The sequence below is a fragment of the Eurosta solidaginis genome, chromosome 2, assembly GCF_040869045.1.
Source record: "Eurosta solidaginis isolate ZX-2024a chromosome 2, ASM4086904v1, whole genome shotgun sequence".
In the NCBI taxonomy this organism is placed as follows: Eukaryota; Metazoa; Arthropoda; class Insecta; order Diptera; family Tephritidae; genus Eurosta; species Eurosta solidaginis.
In genome coordinates this window covers 19,248,109-19,270,920 of record NC_090320.1, presented here as the reverse complement: position 1 = coordinate 19,270,920, position 22,812 = coordinate 19,248,109, and the positions used below count along the sequence as shown (strand labels likewise).

The 22,812-nt window shown below is 36.8% G+C and overlaps 1 protein-coding gene across 23 annotated transcripts in view; it reads right to left on the bottom strand.

Annotated features, from left to right (window-relative positions):
* The window catches only part of Lar (tyrosine-protein phosphatase Lar), a 1,659,242-nt gene that overhangs the window by 1,597,981 nt on the left and 38,449 nt on the right, over positions 1 to 22,812 (bottom strand). For 19 of the 23 annotated variants that reach the window (XM_067764572.1, XM_067764575.1, XM_067764574.1 and 16 more), the window contains 2 exons: positions 11,854 to 12,063; positions 5,703 to 5,858 (listed from right to left, as the gene is read on the bottom strand). The gene's annotated coding sequence lies outside the window, so the exon portion shown is untranslated. Of the gene's footprint in view, positions 1 to 5,702; positions 5,859 to 11,853; positions 12,064 to 20,212; positions 20,830 to 22,812 lie in introns of those variants that run through there. The other 4 variants (XM_067764571.1, XM_067764586.1, XM_067764577.1 and 1 more) reach the window with 4 other exon arrangements.

The following is a 22,812-nucleotide window of genomic DNA, read 5'->3' as shown; positions in this document are numbered from 1 at the left end:
GCCGTTAACACGATAACTTGAGCAAAAATCGACATATCTTTACCAAATTTAGGTCACGTACTTATCTGAACTCACTTTATCTTGGTATAAAAAATGGCCTAGATCCGAATATTACCACGCCCACTTTTTCGATATCGAATATTACAAAAAATGAAAAAATGCCATAATTCTATACCAAATATGAAAAAAGAGATGAAACATGGTAATTGGATTGGTTTATTGACGCAAAATATAACTTTAGAAAAAACTTTGTAAAATGGGTGTGACACCTACCATATTAAGTAGAAGAAAATGACAAAAGTTCTGCAGGGCGAAATCAAACGCCCTTGTAATTTTGGCAGGAATACTGTTCCTGGTATTACATATATAAATAAATTAGCGGTACCCGACAGATGATGTTCTGGTTCACCCTGGTCCACATTTTGGTCGACATCTCGAAAACGCCTTCATATATACAACTAAGGGTAACTCCCTTTTAAAACCCTTATTAATACCTTTAATTTGATACCCATGTCGTACAAACACATTCTAGAGTCACCCCTGGTCCACCCTTATGGCGATGTCTCAAAAAGGCGTCCACCTATAGAACTAAGGCCCACTGCGTTTTAAATAATCATTAACACCTGGCGTTTTAAATAATCATTAACAGCGGCCACCGTGGTGTGATGGTAGCGTGCTCCGCCTCTCACACCGTATGCCCTGGGTTCGCACCCCGGGCAAAGCAACATCAAAATTTTAGAAATAAGGTTTTTCAATTAGAAGAAAATTTTTCTAAGCGGGGTCGCCCCTCGGCGGTGTTTGGCAAGCGCTCCGGGTGTATTTCTGTTATGAAAAGCTCTCAGTGAAAACTCATCTGCTTTGCAGATGCCGCTCGGAGTCGGCATAAAACATGTAGGCCCCGTCCGACCAATTTGTAGGGAAAATCAAGAGGAGCACGACGCAAATTGGAAGAGAAGCTCGGTCTTAGATCTCTTCGGAGGTTATCGCGCCTTACATTTATTTATTTTTTATAGAACTAAGGCCCACTCCCTTTTAAAGTACTCATTAGCACCTTTCATTTGACACCCATATCATACAAACACATTCTAGAGTCACCCCTGGTCCACCTTTATAGCGATATCTCGAAAAGGCGTCCACTTATAGCACTAAGGCCCACTCCCTTTTAAAATACTCATTAACACCTTTCATTTGATACCCATATCGTACAAACACATCTATCAATGTAGAAATCGAAAATGTAAGGTGATTAGTAACGATTGCTTCGAAAAGCTTAGGGATAGCGGAGAGCTTTGCTATTCCATGATAGTTTTCAATAGACGACTTGCTTCCATTTTTATGGAGTGGGATAAGAAAAGATTCCTTCCAAGCAGTCGGGAAAATGCCATTTTTTAAAGAGAGGTTAAACAGATCAATAAGGAGTTGGTAAATGTATTCCGCACATTTTTTTAAGGAAACATGTTGGGATCAAATCGGGACCGTATTTGAAGGATTCTTTTAGGGTCTTTAGATGTAGTAGAACACCTTGAGGCAACAGATGTGGGGCATATATTGAGTTACTAGAATGGAGCTCATACGGATAATTTGTAGGTGATGAATCAACCACAGCAGAGTAATTAGAGTGAAAGAATTCAGCGAAGAAGTTTGCAATCTCTTGATCGTCGCTGGAAATGCTATTTCTAAACTTCATGGCAGAAGGAAACCCGTTAGTTCTGCGTTTAGAATTTACGAAATCATAAAAAGACTTCGGGTTGCAAATAGTGTTTCTTTTAATTTTATATATGTAAGCTTTATAACACTTTTTATTAAGTTCAAAATACTTATGACGGAAAATAACGTACTGTGCGTAATCAGAATGTAAACCAGTTCTCTTATATAATTTGAATAAACAAGATTTCTTATTTTTTAAAGCTTTTAAATCTTTAGTAAACCAGGCTTGCACTGGTTCAATGTACGAGCATGTGCGTTTGGGCACATGTTTTTCAAATAAAGTATAAATGGTTTTATTAAAATGTAAAACGTTTTGCTCTATATCCCCTTTATATCGAGGCCACGTTATCTCAGAAAACTTTTTATTTGAATTGTTGAAATTAGTTTTGGAAAAATCAAAGCATCTGGTAGAGACACGTGTTTTGTTAGTGCAGCCGACTTCGTTGCTTATGATTTCGTAAGTTATCTTAAGATAAGGATGGTAAACGTTTTCTGGCAAAACAAGAGGTTCACACCGATTTATAGAGAATTTAGATATGTTGTCAACAAATGCTAAGCCTAAGAATTTTCCATACATATTTGGAAAGAAGTTGATTTGGTTAAGGCAAAGATCAGTAATTCCATCCAAAAAGTCATTGTTATGCATCTTGGATGATACGGGGACAATATTGTGATCAACGGTATTCCAAGATATATGTGGCAGGTTAAAGAATACAGGCATGATCACACTTCCAACTAATTTTTGTCCCGTAACAGAAACAAGAGTACAATTAGTGCAGAATGTATCCCCAAATATTGCATAAACTATCGAAATCAAGATTGGCTAAGCGAGAGAGCGATATTAGCTGCCAAAAATGTCGATGTCAATGAAATCAATGCCAGTATTTTGACTCAAATTCCAGGTGAAGTTGTGACCTATAAATCAATTGATTCAATCACTAATCGCGACGATGTAGTGAATTATCCAATTGAATTTTTGAACTCACTTGATTTGCCTGGTTTGCCACCACATCGTTTGCAATTGGAAGTCGGCGCAGTGATCAATATGTTGCGAAATATCAATCAGCCGAAACTATGCAATGGGACAAGATTAGCAGTGAAACGGACAATGAACAATGTAATTGAAGCAACAATTTTGAAAGGCAAATTTAAAGGTGAAGATGTTTTGATTACGCGCATTCCAATGATTCCAAAAGATTTACCTTTTGATTATAAGCTACTTCAATTTCCCATTCGCCTTGCTTTTGCTATTAAAATCAATAAGTCTCAAGTTCAAACACTTCAATTGTGTGGAATTGACCTAACTCATCCATGCGTTGGACATGGACAACTGTATGTAGGATGTTCGCGAGTAGGGAAACCATCGTTACTGTATATTTATATACCGCATGAAAATAAAACCCAAAATGTTGTGCATCAGAAGGCTTTAAAATAAGTTGTTAGTTTACAATCATTAGAGCAAGTCACTAAAATAAATAAAACATTGTTATTAGAATAAGTCACAAAATAATGCCCAAACATGAATTAAATAATAAAACAAGAATAAAACGAAGAACGCTTTTCATTTCTATTTTTCTTTCACCCAGCGAAGCGGGTGAGGGTCCGCTAGTTTTTATATAAAATATTTTTAAAAGGATATTGGATGAATAAAATAAGCTATATCTTTGCAAAAAGAGCTTTATATCAATGGTGTTTCATTTTCCGAGTGAAATTATAACAAGAAAAAGGAAAAAATTTTACAAATAGAAAAAATTGGTTAATTCGTTGTAGTTCTATAAATAGAACAAAAACAGCAACAATACCAAGTTTCTTTGAAAACCGCCTTACCACCAAGCATAACTTTAACACATAATTACATACGAAATATGCAGTGTGTAAAAGATTAAATATGCAGAGAAGGCAACTGGGAAAAACTTTACAACAACTAAGGCATGACGTGGCTGAATGCGTTTGTGACACTTTCAACTATCGTAGGAGCGCGGGTTCAAATCCCACTTCCGGGAGAAAAGGCTTTGAAGACATTTACAAGGTATAATCGAAACAGCTGTCGCCTTGTCCGTCCTGATGTCACGTTTTTTAAATTTTTCCCAAATTATTAAAAAAAAACAATTTTAATTTTGGATAATGAGCGTGGCACCGCCACTTTTATGACCAAACAATTTTATATATTTCGGGAGCCATAACTCGAAGAAAAATTAAAGGATCGTAATGAGGTATATATACATATATAATAGCTTTTACCCGCGGCCTCGTCCGCAAGGAGAAAATAAAATATATGGACTATTCACGTTAACCTGCGTTATTTTTAAAAAAAAAATTGTTTGTCTAATATATTTCATTTTTGTAATAGAGGAAAAAAAACTAAATGAGCTGATAACCTGATAGGATCCCCAAATCATCGAAATTACCTAGAAAAAGCCACGAAATTACCCCGACGGTATCGCGGACGGATTTCGAAAACCATCTAGAAATGCTCCCCGAAGGGTCTACAAATGGTCCCAAAAAAGTCCCGAAATGACAACGACTCGATTCTAGACTGATCCAGAGAACCACACAGAAATGATCCCGAAATAGCCCCGAGAAAGTTCCGAAATGACACTGACGGGCTCCCGCATGGATCCCAAGCACCATCCGGGAAAGGTCACTAAATTTGCCCGAAATGACCCCGACGTGATCCCGGACGGATCCCGAAAACCATCCAGACGGGATAAAAAGTATCCTATGTCCGTCTCCTGGTTTTAAGCTACCTCTCGCAATAATTTTCAGCCAAATCCGTTCTTGAGTTATAAATAGTGTAACTAATACCACTTTCTTTTATACATATGTATATATAGATTTTTCACGGGCAAATTAAACGGTGAATAAATATTCGTTAAACGGAAAAAATTTGGCAGTAAATATCACTTTTTTTTCAACCTGAATCGCATATCAGATGAAGTGGTGAAAAATGCTTTCACTTCACCACTTCATAGAACGTTAATTCACCCCCTGGCGTTATTCAGTAAAAAATACGATAAAATATAATAACTAAATTATAACTGTTTTTAGGGGGCGGGGGCCTCCCACCAAAACTTAGACAGCCTTCACTTGTTTTTTGTTGTGCGATGTATTTATGTTATTCCAGCGAAACGAAAGACGCATTTTGCTATACAAACAAAATTTGTTTGTAATTGTTCGATTATTTATATGGGGGTGATTCCCAAATATGGTCCATCACAAACCGGAACTCAAAAGAGGTCAGACTAAGAAAATATAACATCCTTTTGCTTTTATTAAAATTTTGTCTAGTCTTTTATTTAGCATTAAAAAAAACTTTGGAAAACGGACGTTTTATAAATTGATCCTGCCCTTATCCTTTTCATTTTCCTAGTACTTGTGATTAAAAAAGCTTTCAGATGTTTAATAAGTCTGTTTACCAAAATTTTTCCGGAAAGCTTGGGTAAAATTTCTTATTGGTGTCTAAAATTTGTCAAGTCCATTACCTCTCTTCCATTAGTTGATCCATATAATTAGGCCTATAACTGTATGTCTGTTTAGCAAACGAACAAAACTTATATCTTGTCAGAAAGAGGGCATTTTGCGCTTTGAGCAGTGTATGAACTGTTAATTGATTCCTTGAGTGATGTTAGAAAAATCTTACAAAATATGACGAACATTTAAATTGTTGTGTCTCTTTTTTAATTTATATATACAAAGGATTATCTGAGGAAAATTCAAAATCAACAGTTTCATATGAAGACACAAAAGAAAGCAATAGAAATTATATTGCATTTTTCTTGTGAATCTTATCTGCATATATCGTGTCCTCATGTCGCGTGCGTAACCGTACTTAAGCGTTTTAAAAAGATATTTCAGATTTGAAAAATATACCGACGTTAAGTCTTTATTTCAGTTCTGTTCTTCCCTTCGCTTCATTAAGTTTTGCATACTTTCTCAAGCATTGAAATTTTACTTCTGTTTCTGTCGCGTCCGGCCCTTATCATATATGTACTTACATTTTTGAAGTACGCACAATTCTTGCTTCAAATATTGTAATATCTCAATCCAATATTCATGTTCTCTTTTATGCAGGTTGAAATACGTCAGAATGGCCCGCCCGTTACCAAGGACTTGCCCATATGTATTTGCAAAGTGTGTTATTGGGTTGAAGCCTGTGCAAGAAAGTATTTTTAATGAAAAGTACAATGGGTACACTTAATTAGTTTTATCTGCTTTGACACGTAAATAAAATCTAAATTTCAAGCATTTGAAAAAACAAAAGTACCCCTAAATTTAAGTTAAAGCTAGACAAAGTCAATCTTGTTATACTTAGCGTGCCTTGCGCTTAGATTTTATTAACTTTGGTAACATATGGACTTAAACGAATCGAGATGAATATACGCTTCCATATATCAAAATACTGAAGATGAAAAAAGGAATTCATTTAGCCATGTCCATCCGTCCGTCAATTTGTCGGTGCACACGAGAAATTGAGTAAATATTGAGAACAAAATATTGAAATTTGGTATAGGTGTTTCTTGGCGCTCACCTCCCATCGCTATTGAAAGTTAGGGAAATCGGATGGTAACCACGCCCACTTTTTACATATATAACATTTCGGAAAACATGTTAAACCTGATTATTTAGTAAATAATTCATCCAGAATGATTTACGAAATCAATGAAGGACCACGCCCATTTTTATATAAAAGGTTTTTAAAAGGTCGTGGGCGAATAAAATAAGCTATATCTGTGCAAAAAAGAGATTTATATCAATGGTGTTTTATTTTCCAAGTGAAATTATAACAAGAAAAATGAAACATTTTTCTAGAAAAAGTGGACGGGATCGGTTAAAAACCACGCCCACTTTTATAAAATAGGTGTTTAAGAGCGTCGTAGAATAGAATAGAAAAAAAACCTGTATCTTAGCGAAATGTAGTTTTGTATCAATGATATTTCACTGAACAAGTTTTATTGTAAGAGGAAATTACGACACATTTTTTAATGGGCGGTGCCACGCCTCTATTCCGAGAAAGCATTACAAAACGTTTCTAGAGCGTCAAAAAAATCCCTCGTAACAAAATTCGAAAAATTTATTTATCTGAAATGAACTGCACAATGGAAACTCACGCTGAGTATATAATATTCGGGTACACCCAAACTAAGACACCCTTACTTGTTTTTTTTTTATTTATTTAAACTAGCTGCACAGGCATCTTAATTAGCTGAATTAGGTAAAGTTAGGTTGAACTGGCCGGTCCATGTGGACCTCACATAAACTGAATGAGTTTGTAGTATTACCAGAAGTTTGTTTTTAATTATCAAACCGAAAAACCCTATCAAAAACCAGGACCAGAGTTATAAAATAACTCCGTCCTCTTGGCAAATACTAGAAGCTTCCTAGGACTTAAGCCACTTGCTGCTTCTAGATCTGACAGCTGTATCACTCCTAATAGCTGGAGTCTTAGCCTGGCAAGTTCAGGGCACGAGCACAGAACGTGCTCGATCGTTTCCTCCTCCAGCCCGCACTTCCTACATCTGCTATCACTGACCAAGCCTAATTTAAAGGCATGTGGCGCCAGAAGGCAGTGTCCAGTCAGAATACCCGTCATGAGTATACAGTCCTGTCTTTTTAATGATAGAAGCAAATTTTTTAGTCTAATTCGACAAATTACAGCCCCCCGCTTGAACCCACGCCTTTCTTGCTTGGTCGATCATCTGCACCTCCTCGCCTTCGCTTAATCTCGCCCAGTCTAATTGGGAGTCTAAGAAGCAAGCTGCCAGGGATGCGCCCTTTTCAGCTAGTTCATCCGCTTTTTCATTCCCATCTATTCCCATATGCCCTGGGACCCAATCTAGATGTATGCTTTTCCCTGTCCCGATTCTCTCCAGATACTGCTTACACTCTAACACGCATTTAGATGCTGTGCTATGTGAGGTTAATGCCTTAATTGCTGCTTGACTGTCAATATAAAAGTCAACACGGTTGCAGCTCAAGCTATTCTCTTCCAAAGTTTCTACTGCTTTGGTTACGGCTAATATTTCCGCTTGGAAAACGCTACAGTAATCCGGCAGCCTGTAGGATCTGTTTATTTCCGGATCAGCACAGTATACCGCAGACCCTAATCTTTCCACTACCTTGGAACCATCTGTGTACACATTTATCGCCTCGTCCGAAATTTCAGCACCATTGCGCCAACCGTATGTCTCCATTGTGGCCTTAAGACCGCCCTCGAAGCGCAGATAGAGAATAAGGTAGTATGTTCGTCTTGTGATTGATGACGCTATACTACTATGGCCGTATTGTCGGCGTTCAAGCTGCCCCGATGCCACGATCCTGGTTGCAGTTGTTAACACTATGTTCTTTGCTAACAGGTTTATATGCAGAATAGCATACGGTGCAGCCGTCGGGGTTGTTTTCAGGGCTCCCGTAATGATAAGCATTGGATAGTCTGCATACCCCCAATAATTTTGTGAGGTAGGTTGTTTTTTTGTGTGGCTTTCCACCAAACAAGAACTCCATAATATAGAATAGGGCTTACAAACCCCAATGAGAAGGAGAGGGCGATAAGCCCCATATACACCCCAGCATCCTTTACATGCATAAAGTGCAGTTGACGCCTTCTTCACCCTCTCCCCCACGTTGAGCTTCCATAACAGCTTACTGTCTAGGATGATTCCTAGATATTTTGTGCAAGGTTTCTCCTGTAGGGTCATCCCTCCTAACAGAGGTCCGATCCAATTTGGGACTATACCCGTCTTCTCCGCGTTGACTTTCAACCCGACATTTGATGCCCAGGTATGAATATCCCGAAACGACCGATCCATCAAAGAGCTAATCGTTAGAAGGCACTTTCCACTTATGACAATTGCAACGTCATCTGTGTAAGCCGTAAGTTTTACGGGTCCCTCATCAAATCGTCTGAGCAGTTGGACCAGCGTCCACAGCAGACGCGGTAGCACCCCTCCCTGCGGCGTGCCCCTGTCCACAGATTTCGTGGCCTCGTACAATCCCCATTGTGATGTAATGTTCTTGCAATTTAACATGCAGACGATCCATCTTGTTAAGGCTGGATATACTTTAATGTAATTAAGACCATCCATAATAAACCATTTAGAAACATTATTGAAAGCCCCGGCAATGTCTAAGAAGAATCCTAGAGCATATTCCTTATATTCCAGGGCTTTATCTATGCTTATTACCACCCTATGCAATGCGGTGTCTACCGACTTGCCTTTGGTGTGCGCATGTTTTGTTGTGGAGAGCAGCTTTTCATCCACGTTGGACTTTATGTACACATCTATCAGCCTCTCAAAGGTTTTGAGCAGAAATGATGTTAAGCTAATGGGTCTATAGTCTTTGGGATACACGTGACCGATCTTTCCCGCCTTTGGTAGGAAAGCTACACTAGCAGTTCTCCAATAGTGCGGTACAAGATTCAGTCAGTTTAGCTGAATTAGCTCTATCAATATAACCAATCAAATGTGTTTATAGATATTCTAGCGAAACAAAATTACGCATTTTACTATACTTTTTCAATTGTTTGTTTATTTATATGTGGGCGATTCCCAAATAAGGTCCATCACAAACCGGAAATCAAAAAGAAAAAGCATTAAAAAACTTTGGAAAACGGAGGTTTTATAAATTGATTCTGCCCTTATCCTTCTTATTTTCCTAGTAAGCAAACGTCGACTTGAAATTCAAAAAGCTTTCAAATGTTAAATAAGTCCATTTACTAAAAATTTTCCAGAAAGTTCGGGTAACATTTTTGATTGGTGTCTAAAATTTGTCATGTCCATTAGTTGATCCATAGTTGAGCCTTACTTTATTTATTGCTCAACAATATTTTTTATTATTTAAGATTCGCAAATTGGTAAGTTGCAAAAAATGCAAAATAAAGCAATGCGCTTTATTTTAAGCAAACGTTATGATACTCCTATAAAAGACATGCTTCTAAGTTTAAATTGGGTGAGCGTTAAACAACAAATATTCTTTAACACAATGAAATTTATTTATAATATAAAGCACGGAATTTTGCCAGAGTATCTCAGAACAGGTATTACATTTAATTACCAGGTCCATGATATAAATACAAGGCAGAGAAATAATTTTAAATTGCCAAATTATAAAACAGAATCGGAACAAAATAGTCTTTTTTCCAAAGGGTTGAAATACTTCAACGAACTACCTGAATATATAAAAAATGTGATAGAAACTTATTTAGCAGCCGGTTGTATGACTACACCAAATCTAGGCCGATTGAATGATATAGCCGTTGAGATTTAAATGCATTAGTGATACATGTGTCATAATGAAAATTTTTTCTTTAATTTAAAAATTTAGATTAAGTACACATGTTAATTAATGCAATCATATTTTTATGTTTTGAACTAGGCTCTTAGAGTCGTAATAAATAAATAAATATAAATATATATATAACTGTATGTCTGTTTAGCCAACGAACAAAACTTATATGTTGTCAAAAAGAGGGCAGTTTGGGCTTTCAACAGTGTATTAACCGTCAATTGATCCTTGGAGATGTGAGAGAAATCTTACAAAATATAACGAAAATTTAAATTGTTGTATCTTTTTTTAATTTATATATACAAGAGATTATCTGAGGAAAATCTAAAATCAGTTCTGGTTTCACCAAGATATGAATTTTAAAGATTAATGTAGGTTTTATTGCTTTATTCAACAATTTCATATGAAAACAACAAAAGAAAGCAGTACTAATTATATTCAGCCCGATTCTAAATATTCCCTCGGAATTTTGTTCTCGCGGAGTTTTTTATTCCTGCGGAAAAATTCCTCCAATTATTTCCTCCTAGGGAGAAAATTATTGGGGAATAGGAATTTCGAATTTTCGAAGTCAGCTGTTTTGTCAATTGAAATTTGTTTAGAAAATTCAAAAGTTTAATTATTGTTGCAAATTTGTTTGAAATTAAGAAATAAAATATAAACAATGCTCAGTATTACATTTCATGTGGTATTCACTGAAATGGGGAATGAATTGGTGCCACAGCAACATCAACAGAGGAGCATAAGAAGACGGCGGGATAATACAAATCCGTCGGAGTTGCCTGCTTCCATTCAGCAAAGCAATTTTCTGGTGGCCAAGTCGAATTGAATTCGTCTTTCGTCATATGCCAAAATCTATTTAAGCCTTCTTAAAAAATCCTTGCGCAATTTCTGGATGGCTGCATCAATATACTAATAGCTCTTCCATTGCTTATGATACACTTTTCGACTTAAAATAAAGAATATTGTAGTACAATGTACATATTTTAGCAGACATTTTTACAAATAAGTATTCTTTCTTAAAAGAACCAATTTTCTTTGACTATTTTGATGCATTTCCTTTAATTTAGCAAGTGAAAAACTCCTAAGAAATGACAGAGAAATCTCCCTCTCACTCATAATACCTACTTTTCTCCCATAACCGGTTTCCGCTTTTTCGAACATTGTTCAGAATAGGATGAAAGGGAGACGTGAAATAACTCACAAGGAATATTTATTTGGAATACGAGGAATGTGAGAAGGCAAAAAACTCGCCGGAATTTTTGTTTAGAGTTTTGTTTCTTGTGAATCTTATCTGCTTAAAAAAAATATACGTATATATATTTGTCAACTAGAAATAGTTAAATGGGAATATCTTTTCCAAATTAGACTGGATTTATTATATTCGTGAGTTTTTGAACGCAAAATTATATATGGCCCCTTTAAAGTTTTGATTGATTTTGTACTTTTGTTCTATTTCATCTATAAAACTAACATTTTCACATCGTTAGAAACACAAGAACGTGCTTATTAATGGCCTACAAATTTTTCGAAGAATAAATAGAGGGAAGTTATATACCAGTATACGTCTCCGCTTACGAAAAGGGGTTTTGGGCTCTTAGCCCGGACTTTGAGGGCGTATTCGAAGTTCCAGGTATGCAGACTTGGTTTACTCTACTAGACCTAAAACTAGATGTCTCGCAAAGAATATATTTTCAATATCATAAAGTGTAAAGATATTTCAGATTTCGAAAATGTACGAGCGTTAAGTCTTTATTTCACCTTCTGTTCTTTCCTTCGCTTCGTTAAGTTTTGCATACTTTCACAAGAATTAAAAAACTGCTTCTATTTTTTGTCGCGTCCGGACTTCATCATACATGTACTTACATTTTTGAGGTACGCGCAATTGTTGGTTCAAATTTTGCAATATCCGTTCAGTCCACTGCTCATGTTTTCTTTTATGCAGGTTGAAATGCGTTGACACCCGTTACCAAGGACTTGCCCATATGTATTTGCAAAGTGTGTTATTGAGTTGGCATGTGTACAATGAAAGTGTTTTTAATGAAAAGTACAATTGGTACACTTAATTAGTTTTATCTGTTTTGACACGTGTAAATAAAAAATAAGATTTTAAGAATTTGAAAAAAACAAAATTACCTCTAAATTTAAGTTAAAGCTAAAGACGGTAACATAACGGGCATAAACGAATCGAGATAAATATAGACTTCCATATATCAAAATGCCTAGGATAAAAAAGGAATTGATTTAGCCATGTCCGTCCATCTGTCCGTCCATTTGCACACGATAACTTGAGTAAATATTGAGAACAAAATAGTGAAATTTGGTATATGGCTTCCTTGGCGCTCGTCTCCCATCGCTATTAAGAGTTAGGGAAATCGGATGGTACCCACGCCCACTTTTTACATATATAAAATTTTTGAAAACACATAAAACCTGATTATTTAGTAAATAATTCATCTAGAATGATACAATTTGATGTGCGGACAGATATTAAGACTCTAATTTTTTTTTAATGGGCCTGGCACCGGTAATACGAGGATAACTGGTGGCAGCGAAGAGAGACGAACAGGAAGCGAGAGAGTTGAGTTTTACTTTTGCCGTAAACAAGAAAGGCCGAAAAATCGTGAGCCGTCAATTCTTAAATTCAGTTCATTATATTAAACCCTGTATCCTCTTTTTTAACATTTAAATTTATTGGAAATCAGCAAATGCTCTCTGTCAGCTTGCAGACCAAGCGGCCAGTGTCTCGCAATTGTGGTAGTGATCCTAAACATTTCTTTTTTGACCTATGTACAAGGTCGTGTTGATGGCGTATGCTGATTATATAGATATCAGCGGCATGAACACCCGTACCGTTAGTTCCGCTTACTCCAAACTGGAAAAAGAAGCTATAAAAATGGGTTTGATAGTGATTGAGGGCAAAACGAAGTACCTGCTGTCATTGAGCAAAGCCAGCTAACATGCGTTTTGCAACCACACTACTGTTGGCAGCAATAATTTCGAAATAGTAATAGACTTCGTTTATTTGGGAACCAGCATTAACACTAACAACAACATCAGCTCTGAAATCCTGCGAAGAATCACTCTCCAATAAATGCTACTTTGGGCTAGGTAGGCAAACGGAAATCATTATCTACAAGTCACTTATCGTACCCGTCCTGTTATGTGGTGCAGAAGCATGGACCATGACAGCATCAGATGAAGCGGCTATGGGAGTGCTAGAAAGAAAAGTTCTTCGAAAGATTTATGGCCTGTACGAGCTTTACGCAGACATCATCATCATAGTCCAGTGAATTAAAATGCAGCGGCTACGCTGGCTAGGTCATGTTATGCGAATGAAAGATGACGTCCGGCTAAGAAAGTGTTTCTATCGGAGCCCGCCTATGAAAGAGAGGAAGAGGATGGCCCCCACTGTGCTAAAAAGACCAGGCGGAAAATGATTTAAACTCCTTTGGAGTGACCAATTGGCGCCAGTTTGGAGAGCGAAGAAGCGACTGGCGCGCCTTATTGGACATTCATAATCGTTTAAACGGTGAAGCGCCAGTTAAGTAAGTAAGTAATTTGGCCAGGTTCTCGTTTGTAATTTGACCCGATTCTCTTAGTTATCTTGCAGTTGCCGGAGAAGTCTCAGTTGCAGAGTGGAGTGGAGTCTGGAGTGGAGTCTGCAGAGTTAGCAGCTCCTTTAATCTGATATGTATGTTTGTTTTGATTGATGTAAGTAAATGATGCATCTCGACCGCTTTCAGGCAGTGTCCCTGCCCTTGCAAGTTCATCTTGCAAGTTCGTTGCGATCAATGTTCCTGTGACCAGGGTTATGTTTGCGAAGTTAGCTGCATCTTGAGGCGACCTCTTTCAGCTGCTGACGGCATTAGATGAAGTGATTTGTGAGTTAAGCACCATGAGCGCCGCGTAAAAGCACACCTCACACCTCATACCCAGAACTTCCGATTGCAAAAAGAAATTAGAATGACGGACTGACAGCGACACCTTAAGTTGTTCACAGAAGACACCCGCTCCCATACCGCAGTAGTGAGTGAGAGTGAAGATGTGTCTTTCTTTGTGCGTTGTGTGGAAGTTCACGAAAGCTTTTGGCTACCATTCATCAGGGTATGGCCAAAGCAATTCTTTTACATGCGGTTCAAACAGCTCATTTCTACAGGCCACTTGGCGCCAAGTATCCTCTGAGAGGTCACTGAACACACGTTTAATAGTGAGCTAATGTGAGGAGGCGACAACCCACATAATGGGTTTAAGGGCTAGCTGGGGGATTTTATCGGCATAGTCCGACCAACAAAAAGTGCGACTGCAAGTGGGTGTCGGCCTTTGATCAAGCGGCTCGCTTTACAAACGTGTATAGTAATATTATCACTCCCGCTGAGAGAGTTGTGTGCTGGGCTTGGAACCCGTCAAAACACGCTCCAAAAGAAAAAACAAGCCTCGGATTATAAGCCAACAGTTTTCTGATGACGCGCCTTGCAAACGTTTAGAGTTCTTTGATTTTGGGGTATGCACTAGGGCTCTTAAAAATATTCTATTTTAGATTTTTGTACGATTATTTCAAATAAGTTTTGCATACTTTCACAAGCATTAAAAAATTATTTCTATTTCTTGTAGCGCAAAATGCAATGTTTTTTGTCGTCTGATTACTTTCTGAATTTTGACCTCTGAAACTTTTTTCAGCCGTCTAGTTTTCCCGAAGCATTTGTTCATGGTTGTTTTTCCACTTAACCAAAAATGTCCGGAGACATATCCAAACGTTAGTGCTGCAAAAAAGTTTTAAAATTGTGCAAATTGCGCGAATAAATTGAAATATTTAGTAGCTCTTGCATTTCTTCCAGAGAATTTCATATCGATAGCGAAGAAAATGAATATAATTTCGCAATACAAAACTTATTGAGTTATTTCGAGTTAACATGTATTGGATTGCCACTTCCTGGAACACACCAACAGTGGAGGAAGGCGTTATATCTAATCGAGAAATGGAGTATGTATAATATCACCAAATTGGGGTGAAGTCCAAAGAGATAATTCCATCGACAGGTGGCACAACGCCATTCGCCATTCGCAATGCGTTTGGGACACACCCAAAAAAATTTAATTTCTAAATAAAATTAACAATTACAGCTGGGTATAAAAACGAACAAGCAATAACAGAAAGAAACCTGCAGCAATTTTCAGCTGAAGGCGAGCAATATCGAAAACGCAAGAAAAAATATTGTAACGATTTTTAGGAAATTGATGATTATTATGGCACTTCTATTAGCGTTCGAATCGCTGAACTGTCCAATAAATAACTCAAATATTGAGTGTGGCAAAATTTTCTTTATTTGCAGTTCTACTGTGGCAGTAGTACAATTACATTACAAGCTTTCTTCAATTATAGCGTTTCTAATGAAACTGATTCCTTATTCCTCAGCTTGCGCTGGTAAGGTCTAGACTTTTCACGAACAGCCTTCCCGAACAACCGCTTATTTATTTCTCTTTATGTATCTGGTATTCACTTTTCTCTTCTGGTTATATGCGAGTGATCTCTTTTGTTTACATTTGGACTTAATTAATGCCCTTCAGTCCTTTTCAGTTGGGATTGGTTAGTTTGAAATCTATGTAGCCCATTCTAAGAAATATTAAAAGACAAAAACGGCAACGAAATGTGTAAAATAAAAAAGATTAAAGGTGATTTAATCGAATTATTTAAGAAAAGACGAAAATAAACAAGTAAATGTGTCTAAGTTCGGGTGTATCCGAACATTATATACTCAGCGTGAGCTTCAATTGTACATTTTATTTCATTTACTTTTCTACATAACACGTGGCACCGCCCGTTTAAAAAATGTCTCCCCATTTCCTTTTACAATAAAACTTGATAAGTGAAATATCATTGATTCAAAACAATTTTTTGCTAAATTATAGCTTATTATTCTAGTCTACGACCCTTTTAAACTTGTTTTATATCTAAGTAGCCGTGGTCTTTAACCGATCTCGGCCATTTTTGCTAGAAATATTTTCTGCTATAAGGAAAATATGTGTACACAATTTCAATACGATATGTTAATTTTTCTTCGAGTTATGGCTCCCAAAATATAGAAAATTGCTTAGTCATAAAAGGGGCGGCGCCACGCCCCTTTTTAAAAGTTTGAAGTTATTCCTATTCACTGTTATAAATACACTTGCGAAATGAGATACCATTGATATAAAGCTCTTTTTTGCAAAGATATATCTTATTTTATTCGTCCACGACCCTTTAAAAATCTTTCATATAAAAGTGGGCGTGGTCCTTAACCCATTTCGTTAATTTTTCTTCAAAACATTCCTTATAGTAAAGGCAACCTCTCTGCCGAATTTTTTTACGATACGTTTAACCATTTTTGATTTATGATTAATAATATTTGTAAAATTGATTTTATCACAAGTGGGCGGTGCCACGCCCATTTTAAATTTTTTTTTTCAAATTTTCATCAAGAGTCTCACTATCAGTCCACACGTCAAATTTCAACATTCTAGGTGTATTAGTAACTAAAAAATCAGGTTTTTCGTGTTTACCAAAATTATATATATATAAATAGTGGGCGTGGTTATCATCCGATTTCGCACATTTTCAATACAAATCTATTCTGGGTCCAGATAAGCACGTGTACCAAACTTGGTCAAGATATTTCGATAATTACTCAAGTTATCGTGTTAACGGTCAGACGGACGGACGGACGGACATGGCTCAATCAAATTTTTTTTCGATACTGATGATTTTGATAAATGGAAGTCTATGTCTATCTTGATTCCTTTATACCTGTACAACCAACCGTTACGCAATCAAAGTTAATATACTCTGTGTGCAAAGCACTCTGAGTATAAAAAGGTAAGCATTTCCTTTAATGTGCGCTTCATTTCAAAGTAATGTGCGCTCCACTTTTATATTATTATTTCTCATAAATATTTTTACAATCTCTATGTCAAAAGTTTAAAATCAAGAGGTCAATAAGAGGTCGAAATCTCTCTGAAGTTGGCAAGACAACTTTTACGTAATTTATCCGTGAAACAAAAAAATTTTCCGCGACTATACATATTTTATAAAATATCGTGTGGCATGCCAACTTCATGTGAAGTCAGGGTGCCACCCTCAGAAAACCACACGTATCTACGGAAAATTCACATGCAAGAATTATTTTCCTAACTGGTATGTAGCATGGTTTTCGAAAAGTGATAGATATTTTCTAAAATATGGCCGCGAAAAATTTTTTTTTTTTGTTTCACGGATAAATTACGGTAAATTCACGGAAATTTGCCCAATAGTTAATTTTTTTCCACATAAAATTTGTCTTGCCAACTTCAGGGAGGTATATTTTGCTAATATTTGTCCATTTATATAAAGGAAATGCTTAACATTTTTTTAGTTCCTTTTTATTTTTTTTTTAGGATAATGCTTTTGGTATGCTAGTCGCTTTATTTAAAGTATGAAAATTAGAAAATTTTGTGTTGCACCTAAAAAATTTAACCATGGAAAAAGAGAACGAAATGGCGTTCAAGATTTTCTTGAGATTTTGGCTTTTGCTTCGCTAATTACTTACACTGATTGTCAAAGCAATTCAAAAGCACACACAAGAAAATTCGTACGTTTAAATTCATAATGTTTCTAGTTGCATATAGGAGAAATTCTGGAGGAAGCATGGTAAGTCACGTCAATATATATATTGATAGTCAGGCGGCGATAATCTCACACAGTACTTCATAAAGAACTGTTTTGGAAGCATTGGAAAACATCATTCAGGCTTTGACCACACATCTATACTGGGTTCACCGTCATAAAGTGATAGAAGGTAATGAAAAGGACGATGAGTTGGCAAAGGAGGGTCCAACATTCACTGAATCGACGGTAGACATATATACATAAGTCCGGGCACCTGAGGGGCGTTCTTCCGTTTGGTGGTAAAACAAATTCTGGTAACACTATGGACACGGCCAATTTACCTTAACCTAACCTTATAGGAGTGCAGTTTTTATTTTCTAGAGAGAAAACCGCATTTTAATATCTTTGTGTTTCAATCAATGCGGTCAAGTTTGGGAAAAGAAGCATCGAGATTATTTAGAAAACGTTTTTCTAAGCGTGCTCGTCCCTCAACAGTCGTATTAACCTGCCGTTAAATAAAACAATTTGTAGTAAAAATTAAAATAGCTCGATGGAAATCGGAAGAGGACTTTGGCTAAGTTGTTATTATTATTATTACTAAATGACTCTAGGACTTATCCTAGCGAACTTATTATTGAATATGATCGTACAAACTGCGAAAAACCAGAAAATTTCCCATCACCGAAATCGAAACTTGAAGTAGAACTGAAACCAAGTACTGAACTAAAGCCAAAACCGAAAAGAGATATCACAATCGGTGACCGAAACTTGAAACTTGAACTGAAACACAAACGGGAACGCATAATCCCAAGCCAGAAGAGCTAAACCAGGATTCAAAATTGAAATAGACCGTGAAACTGAAGACCAAACTTGAACTAAAACCTGAACTGACATCGAAAACATATATCAGAATCGGGAACCGAAGTTGAAACTGAGTGAGAAACCAAAACTGGAACTTGAAATGAAACACAAATCGGAACCTTTAGTTCGAAGCCGAAACCGGAACTTACACTGATACTGAAACAAAAACTAATTAGGATTCGAAATTGAAACAGCCAGCGAAACTGTAGACCAAACTTGAACTAAAACTCTAAAATGTACTGAAAACATAACTGAAATTGGAGTCGGAATCGGAACCGATACCAGAAACTTGAACGGAATCCGGAACTAGAATTGGAATCGTAAAAAAATCCTCCAACTTCCGAAACTAAAAGCCGAAACCAGTACGAAAACCGAAATTGGAACTAAGACCGAAATCTTAAGCACTGAAACTGGAACCAGAATTTAAATTGAACCCGGAACTGAAAACTGGGCTGAACTTAATTCAGATTTTCAATTGGAACTGACGCCGAAATCAACTAAAATTTGACCCGCAACAGGAAAGCAGAACGGAAATCGGAACCGATATTGGAACAGAGACTGGAACGGGAGCTAAAATTGGAAACTGTATTAAAATCAAATCAGACACCGGAACATGAACAAAATTTTTAAATAAAATCGGAACCTTACCCACCGGCCCACAAACTGAAAACAATAGCAGGAACGCACATCGAAACCGGAACATTAATTTGAATAGCGACCGAAACTGCAATCTGAACTGAAATCGGAACTGAGATCTGAGCTGAAACCTGGAACTGTATTGGTTCCGATTTTTATTTACCAAATAAAAGGCCCACATACTGGAACTCAGAGCGGAAAACCTAACCTAAAGCGGAACTTGAATGTTAGTCATAACCTGAACTGAAATCGGAACAGTAACTGAGATAGTAGCTGCAATCGTAAGCTGGAGTGTAAGGGGATCACGAATCTAAACCGAAAAGGGAACTGAAACACAAACCCAAGCTGAAACTGAAACCGAAACCAGAACTAAATTATGCGCTGAAAATGGAAGAGGGACGGGAACTCCGGCCCGAACTGAAGCCGAATCGAGAACTTGATCCCTACTCGAAACTTGAACTAAAATTGAAGATACAACTGGAACTAAGATCAGTTCCAAATTCAAATAACTGGATAGAAAGACGAATGCATATCACAATCAGAACTGGAACTGGACCACAAACCGAAATCGAAACTGAAACTGAATTAAAATTGGATTAAAAACATGCAATGAGAGTAAATCTAAAATCGGAACCGAAACTAGAACTAATCTGGAACAGAAACTAGAACTGGGAGTGGTGGACACTTGCTTCTTTGCGTCCGTGATGGAGCGTGATGATGACCTTATGATGCATTAGTTTAGGCCAATAATATATGTAAATATCATCGGCATTCGCCAGAAATTGTACGTTCTGAACACCTGATTGTATTATCTGTGAAAAGACTAAAGCGAGCACTGTAGAACTGCCAGTGTGAGCTCATCTGATGATACGACATTGAGGCACACGGAGAGCACAAAAACTTGGGATAAGTAAGGAGTACATATGGGAATCTTGCGGAGCTTTTCGGCCGATGGGTTTCAGCAAAAAAACGAGGGTTTTTCTTTTTTCCTCTACATGTTTCGGCGCTATTTTGGTCCTTCTGCTGGAAGTCTGTTTGTTTGGACAAAAAACATAAAATAATTATAACATCGACAAAAATATAAACATTTTCTACTAAAATACTTACATTAATTGTATTTGACAATATTTCTACTTAAAACATACATATTTATTTAATGAATTATTTGTCAACACTTATTAGTTTTTAACTTCATTAATCGCCGTGGCGTAAGCACAACTAATATTGTCCACATCATCCTTAAAGTTGAGAGCTTTTTTGATTATTTGTTGTATTCGAAGGCCTTCCAGTGCTAGCTTTGTTTTGTTCTCTTCTTTCTACATCTAATATTTTTCCATTTTCGAAATCAGCTGAGTGTTGTTTATTTGTTAAGTGTTGAGAAAGCGCAGTTGAGCTTTTTCCATTTTTGGTAACTGCTCTGTGCTCGGTGATTTCGACAACCAAAGCTCTCTTTGTTGTGCCAATGTATATTTTGTTGCACTTTTCTTCAACATTCCCATTGCACTTAATTTCATATATGACGTTATGTTGTTGTTCTTTCTCTACTTTGTCTTTTGTTCTTGTGAATATTTTATTAAGTGTTATGTGTGGCTTGTAGGCAAAGCATGTATTGTTGTTGTCCATTATTCTGTTCAGTGTTTTGTTGTCCGTTAAGTCTGGTATGTTCGCAACTCCCCTATATATTGTCTTTTCCCTTTGTGGTTTGCAACTGCATTTTTATACTCAGCTGAGCAGAGCTCACAGAGTATATTAACTTTGTTCGTATAACGGTAATCCGTAACGGCATAAACTAATCGAGATAGATATATACTTCTATATATCAAAATGATCTGGCCGTCCGTCCGTCCGTAAACACGATAACTTGAGTGAATTTTGAGGTATATTGATAAAATTTGGTATGTAGCTTCTTGGGCACCCATCTCTGATCGCTATTTAAAATGAACGAAATCGGACCATAACCACGCCCACTTTTTCGATATCGAAATTTTCGATAAACCGAAAAAGTGCGATAATTCATTACTAAAGACGGCTAAAGCGATGAAACTTTGTAGGTGGGTTGACCTTATGACATAGAATAGAAAATTAGTAAAATTTTGGCAAATAGGCGTGGCACCACCCATTTTTAAAAGAAGGTAATTTCAAAGTTTTGCAAGCTGTAATTTGGCAGTCGTTGAAGATATCATGATGAAATTTGGCAGGAGCGTTACTCCTGTAACTGTATGTGTGCTAAATAAGAATTAGCAAAATCGGATTACGAACACGCCGACTTTTAAAAAAAATTTGTTTTAAAGTCAAATTTTAACAAAAAATTTAATATCTTTACAGTATATAAGTAAATTATGTCAACATTCAACTCCAGTAATGATATGGTGCAATAAAACATAAAACTAAAATAAAATTTCAAAATGGGCGTGGCTCCGCCCTTTTTCATTTAATTCGTCTGGAGTAATTTTAATGCCATAAATCGAACAAAAATCTGCCAATCCTTTTGGTAGGAGCATAGATTTTATGACGCTAACTGTTTTCTGTGAAAATGGGCGAAATCGGTTGAAGTCACGCCCAGTTTTTATACACAGTCGTCCGTCTGTCCTTCCGCTCCGCCGTTAACACGATAACTTGAGCAAAAATCGACTTATCTTTACAAAACTTAGGTCACGTACTTATCTGAACTCACTTTATCTTGGTATAAAAAATGGCCAAGATCCGACTATTACCACGCCCACTTTTTCGATATCGAAAATTACGAAAAATGCCATAATTCTATACCAAATATGAAAAAAGAGATAAAACATGGTAATTGGATTGGTTTATTGACGCAAAATATAACTTTAAAAAAAATTTTGTAAAATGGGTGTGACACCTACCATATTAAGTAGAAGAAAATGACAAAAGTTCTGCAGGGCGAAATCAAACGCCCTTGGAATTTTGGCAGGAATACTGTTCCTGGTATTAATATATAAATAAATTAGCGGTACCCGACAGATGATGCTCTGGTTCACCCTGGTCCACATTTTGGTCGACATCTCGAAAACGCCTATATACAACTAAGGGTAACTCCCTTTTAAAACCCTTATTAATACCTTTAATTTGATACCCATATCGTACAAACACATTCTAGTGTCACCTCTGGTCCATCTTTATGGCGATATCTCGAAAAAGCGTCCACCTATAGAACTAAGGCCCACTCCCTTTTAAAATACTCATTAACACCTTTCATTTGACACCCATATCATACAAACACATTCCAGAGTCACCCCTGGTCCACCTTTATGGTCCCCTCCCTTTTAAAATACTCATTAACACCTTTCGTTTGAAACCCATATTTCACAAACGAATTCTAGAGTCACCTATATGGCGGTATCTCGAAACGGCGTCCACCTATGGAACTAAGGATTACTCCCTTTTAAAATACTCATTAACACCTTTCTTTTGATTCCCATGTCGTACAAACACATTCTAGAGTCATCCCTGGTCCACCTTTATGGCGACATCTCGAAAAGGCGTCCACCTATAGCACTATGGCCCACTCCTTTTTAAAATACTCATTAAAACCTTTCATTTGATTCCCATGTCGTACAAACACATTCTGGAGTCATCCCTGGTCCACCTTTATGGCGATATCTCGAAAAGGCGTCCACCTATAGCACTATGGCCCACTTCCTTTTAAAATACTCATTAAAATCTTTCATTTGATTCCCATATCGTAC